The sequence below is a fragment of the Choloepus didactylus genome, chromosome 2 (assembly GCF_015220235.1).
Source record: "Choloepus didactylus isolate mChoDid1 chromosome 2, mChoDid1.pri, whole genome shotgun sequence".
In the NCBI taxonomy this organism is placed as follows: Eukaryota; Metazoa; Chordata; class Mammalia; order Pilosa; family Megalonychidae; genus Choloepus; species Choloepus didactylus.
In genome coordinates, this window is record NC_051308.1 from 137,896,378 (window position 1) to 137,903,334 (window position 6,957).

General features: G+C 37.4%; 1 non-coding gene across 1 annotated transcript; it reads right to left on the reverse strand.

Moving 5' to 3' along the window:
* Positions 1–6,511: 6,511 nt before the first annotated feature.
* LOC119528342 lies at positions 6,512–6,645 on the reverse strand. Its single transcript, XR_005215649.1, has one exon. It is a non-coding gene; the product is annotated as a small nucleolar RNA SNORA70 (small nucleolar RNA).
* Between the last annotated feature and the right edge of the window lie 312 nt (positions 6,646–6,957).

Consider the following 6,957-nt stretch of genomic DNA (forward strand, 5'->3'; position numbering starts at 1 on the left):
GCCCCTGGGTACCCTCATACAGCTGTGCATCCATCACCCTTAATTTTTGTTCAATTTTAAGAAACTTTTCATTACTCCAGACAAGAAATAAAGTGAAAGATGAAAAAAGAAAAAAAGAAAAGGAAACTCTCATCCTCCACTATCCCTAACCAACCCCCCTCAATTGTTGACTCATAGTATTGATATAGTACATTTGTTACTGTTTATGAAAAAATGTTGAAATACTACTAACTGTAGTATATAGTTTGTAGTAGGTATATAGTTCTTCCCTATATGCCCCTCTATTATTAACTTTTAATTGTATTGTCATACATTTGTTCTGGTTCATGGAAGTGATTTCTAGTATTTGTACAGTTGATCATGGACATTGCCCACCATAGGATTCAGTTTTACACATTCCCATCTTTTGACCTGTAACTTTCCTTCTGGTGACATATATGACTCTGAGCTTCCCCTTTCCACCTCATTCACACACCATTCGGCACTGTTATTCTCACATCTTGCTACCAAAACCCCTGTTCATTTCCAAACATTTGAGTTCATCCTAATTCAACATTCTCCTCATATTAAGCAACCACTCCCCATTCTTAAGCCTCATCCTATATCTTGGTACCTTATATTTCATGTCTATGAGTTTACATATTATAATTAGTTCCTGTCAGTGAGACCCTGTAATAATTGTCCTAATGTGTCTGGCTTATTTCACTCAGTATATTGCCCTCGAGGTTTTGACATCAACCCATTTTTTTTTAATATGGTTTTGTTCACTCACCATACATTCCATCCCAAGTAAATAATCGATGGTTTTCTGCATGGTCATACATTTATGTGTTCACCACCTTCACCACTATCTACATAAGAGGATCTACGTTTCTTCCACAAGGCAGGAGGGAGAGTCAAAGAAGGTAGAGAGGCAAAAGAAAGAGGAAAAAAAAATGACAGCTAGGAAGCAGCAAAAGGAAAAATAACCTTAAATCAAAGTAGAATAAAGAATCAGACAATACCACTAATGTCAAGTGTCTAACATGCCTCCCCTATTCCCCCTCTTATCTGCATTTACCTTGGTATATATCACCTTTGTTACATTAAAGGAAGTATGACACAATGATTCTATTACTTACAGTCTCTAGTTTATGCTGATTGCATCCCTCCCCCAATGCCTCCCCATTTTTAACACCTTGCAAGGTTGACATTTGCTTGTTCTCCCTCGTAAAAGAACATATTGTACATTTTATCACAGTTGTTGAATACTCTAGATTTCACCAAGTTACACAGTCCCAGTCTTTATCTTTCCTCCTTTCTTGTGGTGTCTCACATGCTCCCCACCTTCCTCTCTCAACCGTATTCATAGTTACCTTTGTTCAGTGTACTTACATTGTTGTGCTACCATCTCCCAAAATTGTGTTCCAAACCACGCACTCCTGTCTTCTATCACCCTGTAGTGCTCCCTTTAGTATTTCCTGTAGTATTTCCTGTAGGACACGTGTCTTGTTCACAAAGTCTCTCATTGTCTATTTGTCAGAAAATATTTTGAGCTCTCCCTCATATTTGAAGGACAGCTTTGCTGGATACAGGGTTCTTGGTTGGCGGTTTTTCTCTTTCAGTATCTTAAATATATCACACCACTTCCTTCTTGCCTCCATGGTTTCTGCTGGGAGATCCGCACATAGTCTTATGAAGCTTCCTTTGTATGTAATGGATCGCTTTTCTCTTGCTGCTTTCAGGATTCTCTCTTTGTCTTTGACATTTGATAATCTGATTATTAAGTGTCTTGGCGTAGGCCTATTCATATTTCTTCTGTTCAGAGTACACTGCGCTTCTTGGATCTGTAATTTTATGTCTTTCATAAGAGATAGGAAATTTTCATTAATTATTTCCTCTATTATTGCTTCTGCCCCCTTTCCCTTCTCTTCTCCTTCTGGGATACCAATGATACGTACATTATTGTACTTTGTTTCATCCTTGAGTTCCCGCAGACGTTGCTCATATTTTTTCATTCTTTTCTCCATCTGCTCCTTTGCGTGTAGGCTTTCAGGTGTTTTGTTCTCCAGTTCCTGGGTGTTTTCTTCTGCCTCTTGAGAACTGCTGTTGTATGTTTCCATTGTGTCTTTCATCTCTTGTTTTGTGCCTTTCATTTCCATAGATTCTTCTAGTTGTTTTTTTTGAACTTTTGATTTCTGCCGTATACATGTCCAGTGCTTCCTTTACAGCCTCTATCTCTTTTGCAATATCTTCTCTAAACTTTTTGAACTGATTTAGCATTAGCTGTTTAAATACCTGTATCTCGGTTGAAGTGTATGTTTGTTCTTTTGACTGGACCATAACTTTGCTTTTCTTAGTGTAGGTTTTAATTTTCTGTTGTCTAGGCATGGTTTCCTTGGTTATCCAAATCAGGTTTTCCCAGACCAGAACAGGCTCAGGTGCCAGAGGGAAGAAATATTCAGTATCTGGTTTCCCTGAGGGTGTGTTTTAGAAAATTGCTCCACCCTTTGATGCCTGGGGTCACTGTTCTTTTCTGCCCAGCAGGTGGCGCCTGTTAGCCTATAATTCTTGACTGGTGTGAGGAGGTATGGCCGTGTTCCCCCAGGCTCTGGGGTCTGGTTCTGAATGGAAAGGGCCCCACCCCTTTCCTCCTAGAGAAGACAGACCCCCCCAGGTGGAGGTCATTAGCATTTCAATGGTCTCGCTCTCTGCTTGTGCTGTCTCTGCCCTTCCCCGAGTCACAGCCCTGGAAACTGAAAATGACTGGGGCTTTCTCCACTGAGCCAAAAAAGAAACAGATAGTCCCCTTCAGACCCAGTCCAAGGTGACCCTCTGGCTCTCCCAGGTCAGTGGTCACCCAAAGCCTCTGTCTGTTTTTTGGGGATGCGTACCTGTAGTGAGCAGTTCACACTCGCTACTTAAAACCCCAGTTGGAGCTCAGCTGAGCTATATTTGCTTGCTGGGAGAGAGCTTCTCTCTGGCACCACGAGGCTTTGCAGCTCAGGCTATGGGGGAGGGGGTCTCACAACTTGGTTCCACAAGTTTTACTTACAGATTTTATGCTGTGTTCTCAGGCATTCCTCCCAATTCAGGTTGGTGTATGATGAGTGGATGGTCTCATTTGTCCCCCTGCAGTTGTTCTGGATTATTTACTTGTTGTTTCTGGTTTTTTGTAGTTGTTCCAGGGGGACTACTTAGCTTCCACTCCTCTCTATGCCGCCATCTTGCCCAAGTCCTCTCTACATGTACTTTTAAATCTTGTTAGATCATTAGTTTTAATGATAAAATTTCCCCTACATGATTCATTATGTAAAGTGGAAACACATCAGCATTATTAAAACTAAGATTTTTTATGATCATATCATTAGTTATAATAAAAAGTAAAGTTGATAAAATTAATATTGAGTTCATCTCAGCTGTATTAATTATTCAGCAGCACATCTCTGTTAATACAGATGATCATATAATACAGAGTTCTATTAAAGTGAGAGCACTGTGTACATGTTTACTGAAATAAAATCAATTGTCTTCATGAATGAGTCCTGAGAAAGAGAAAGCAGCTCCTTACATTCAGGAGCTGGCCTGATACTGTCAACTTGGTTTCTGGTGCTTTTATGAGCTGGTCTGACATTCACAATTAGGTCTTGGAGTTCTCCTGTTGATCATAAGACAATTTAACAGAACATTCTGAGATCATGATGGAGCACAACAAAATCAAGCTCACTTTGTGGTCATGTCTGAACACAAAACAAACATGAAAAATTGTGGAAGCCACAATTTTCCCTCCAGGCTCATATGAATGGCTGTTGCTTCTTGACCAATTACAGCATTAGCCTCACTCTAGTCTGTCTTCCCTATACATAAGATTTATTGAGATAACCAATCATAAAAAAAGCCCCCACTTTCTGATGGAACCCAATCTAGAGCATTCTCATTTCCTTAAACCTCCCCCAGATCATTCAGTCAAAGCTCAAATCCTACTGAAAAACCCTACATTTCTGCATAGTGTGCATTTTCCCTCACTGCAACACGTAATTAATAAACCTGACACATTCAACTATACATGTGTTCCTAGTGGTCTCTGACTGGAGGGTATTGACAGTACATAAAAGTTGCCAACCTACTCAGGGTTTCTTTACTCTTGCCCAACATCATTTTTTATCCATTTTGTCAAATAGTGAGGTCACTTTTAAAGTGCCATGGTGGTCCTTTTACATTAAAATGTCAAAAATTTTGCAGTTTTTGTAGCTTCAGAAAATTCAGTTCTGTATTTTCATTTGGTGATTTCCCCACATGTTCTTTTATATTTGATATAATCCCTCAAATATTGGGTGTACCAAACAAATACTCTTGGTTAGCATTTAATTTATTTAAGGTAAGTTCATTTAAAAAGATAATTAGAGCCACATTTGGAATTGGAAGGCACTGTTTAATAGCATGCCAACACAGTTAATGGTTTGTAATTTCAGAGTACAATGTGAAAACTTTATAATGCTGTAATTTTTAACAGGATAAAACTAGATATAGTTAGTTACACTAATTTCCATATTGAACTGCTGCCTAAAAGAATTGTTTAATCACCATTTCCAAGGACAGTAATATTTAACAAAATAAACATTTAAGTAAATGAACCTTTTTAGTGCTCTATCATTTGAAAATTCACTTTAATAGGGAAAATTTTCTCATGAATTCCTTTCTCACTATCTCGTCTAACCCAATTAACTGGTTTTGTTTGGCATTGTTTTTTTTTTTCTAAATTTATATATCAAAATGTCAAGAGGAGGAAAAAGAAATAATATCCCTATTATCCTTGTTACAAATACAGTGTTTCATCTATCAAAAATCAATTTATGCTTATCTCCTACTTTGTCATAAAGTTTACCTGTAACAGCAATTTGAGAAAATCTTTTTTATGTTTATAGTAACCAATAATTTAGAGAGACAATGATATGTTCAGTGGAGGTGTAGAAATTTCATACAAAGTTAAATTTATTTTTAAGTCAACTAGAACTTTTAAATTAACTGTTAAGAATCAGAGGTACTAGATCCTATTAAAAGCATAAGAAAATAGGAGAAACACACTTTTTCTTCAAAGCACTTTCAACAAGACTTAGTTATTCTGAGTTAAACAGAGATGAGAATTCGCCTGAGAGGGAAGTTATTGAAAATAACAGTATACATTTATTGAGCACTTACTATGAATCATGTATTGCTTAAGTGCTTCATATGTATTAAACATTTAATTATCACAAAAACTCTATAAGTAAAAGTGACAGAGCTGTGAACTGCTCAACCAAACAATGGTCTTTTCTTTCTTGGCTGATGGATAGACATCCCCCAATTTCCCTAGCAGTTAGAAATGGTCATGTGACTGAACTCTAGGCAGTGGAGTGAGAGAGAAACTGATCAGTGTCCCTTCTAGGTCTGGCCCGTAAAACTCTCCCACATGTGATTCTCCATGCTCTTGTTCTTTTTTCTCTTCATGTTCACAGGAACAAAAAATTCCTATGACAACCTTGGAAGACACATGTTAAAAATGGAGCACATCTGTCTTGGGTCACTGAAATTGGATCTCTGTTATATAAGTCAAACCTAATCAAAACTGATACAGTTATTGTATAAAATATGAGATAATTTCCTTTAATTCCTAGAACAATAGTGTTCTTAAAATGGTACCTAATCATATTCTTCATTATATTATTTATTTAACTTTCATCTTATTGTCTTTTTTTCACTGCAGATTTTTATAATTATATCTTTTCTTTAATCCTTCACAACCTCTAGCAGAATTTTATGTATGTGTGTATATATATATATATATATATATATATATATATATATATGGATGTTAAATCAATCAATAAGTGAACTAGTATTTGCTGCATATATTCTCTCTAAATTCTAATAGTTGGAGGACTATTAAACCAGGGATAAAACAAAGCCTCAGTAAATAAAAGTGTACGTAAAAAATGCAAAGTGTAGTTATAGATCAAATTCTTGCAGAATTGTTTTTCCCAGAGAATGTCTTAGTTTGTTAAGAATGATTGTTAAAGATTTCAATTTGAGATGCCAGTTGTTTTTTTTTTTGTTTGTTTCTTTTTTGTTTTTTGCCAGGAAATAGTTAATTGTTGGGCACAATTTGGGCAAAGCCCAACTGGCAAAGACTTCAAAAGTGTAGGGCTCACCACTTGTCCAAGGGGCCACAATTGATGAGATATTTGACCCCACAACCATCCAGGATGAGGCACTTCTCAGTCACCATGTTTTCGAATTTGTCAGCATTAAACTTGGTAAAGCACCACTTCTAGGAGACACTGATTTTCTGGCTGCCAGGGAACTGCAATTTGGCCCTGCACAGTGTCTGAATCACATGCCCTTTGTTTTGAAGCTTGGTGCAGATGGGCATGATGACTTGGCTGATGGGGACCCTGACCACTGTACGCTGGGGCTTTCCAAAAGCACCTTGCTTAATTTTCTGGAGCCTAGACTGGGGACAGCACAAGGTCAGACAGGACCATCAACAGGAAAGGGCTGTCTCAAGGTCCCTATGGGCAAACCATACAAGCAACAGGCTGTGTACACTACCAAGGAGGCTGCTGTCTGCAGCCACTGCACAATGAGCTCCCACGGGGACAGGGGAACAGCAGGCTTAATTGGCTGCACAGAGATTTCAGTTTTAACCAGAATATTCTTTGTTATTCAATCTCCTGTCTCTCTTACCTATTAGTTTAGTCACTTTAAAATTTGTATTGACTTTTGATTGTTTCTATGTGGCTTTATCAGACAAAATAGTATTAAAGTAAAACTTTAAAAATTTGAGCAAACAATATAAAGGTAGAGATTTTAAAAGGATAAATTTTGAGATATAACTCTTCAAAAATTCCTTTTATGCTGGAGATGCAAGGATCCAGTTTAATTCTAACTCTAAACTTTACCTAAGCCTTTTTAGCATCTTTGTTAGGGAATTGCAAAAAT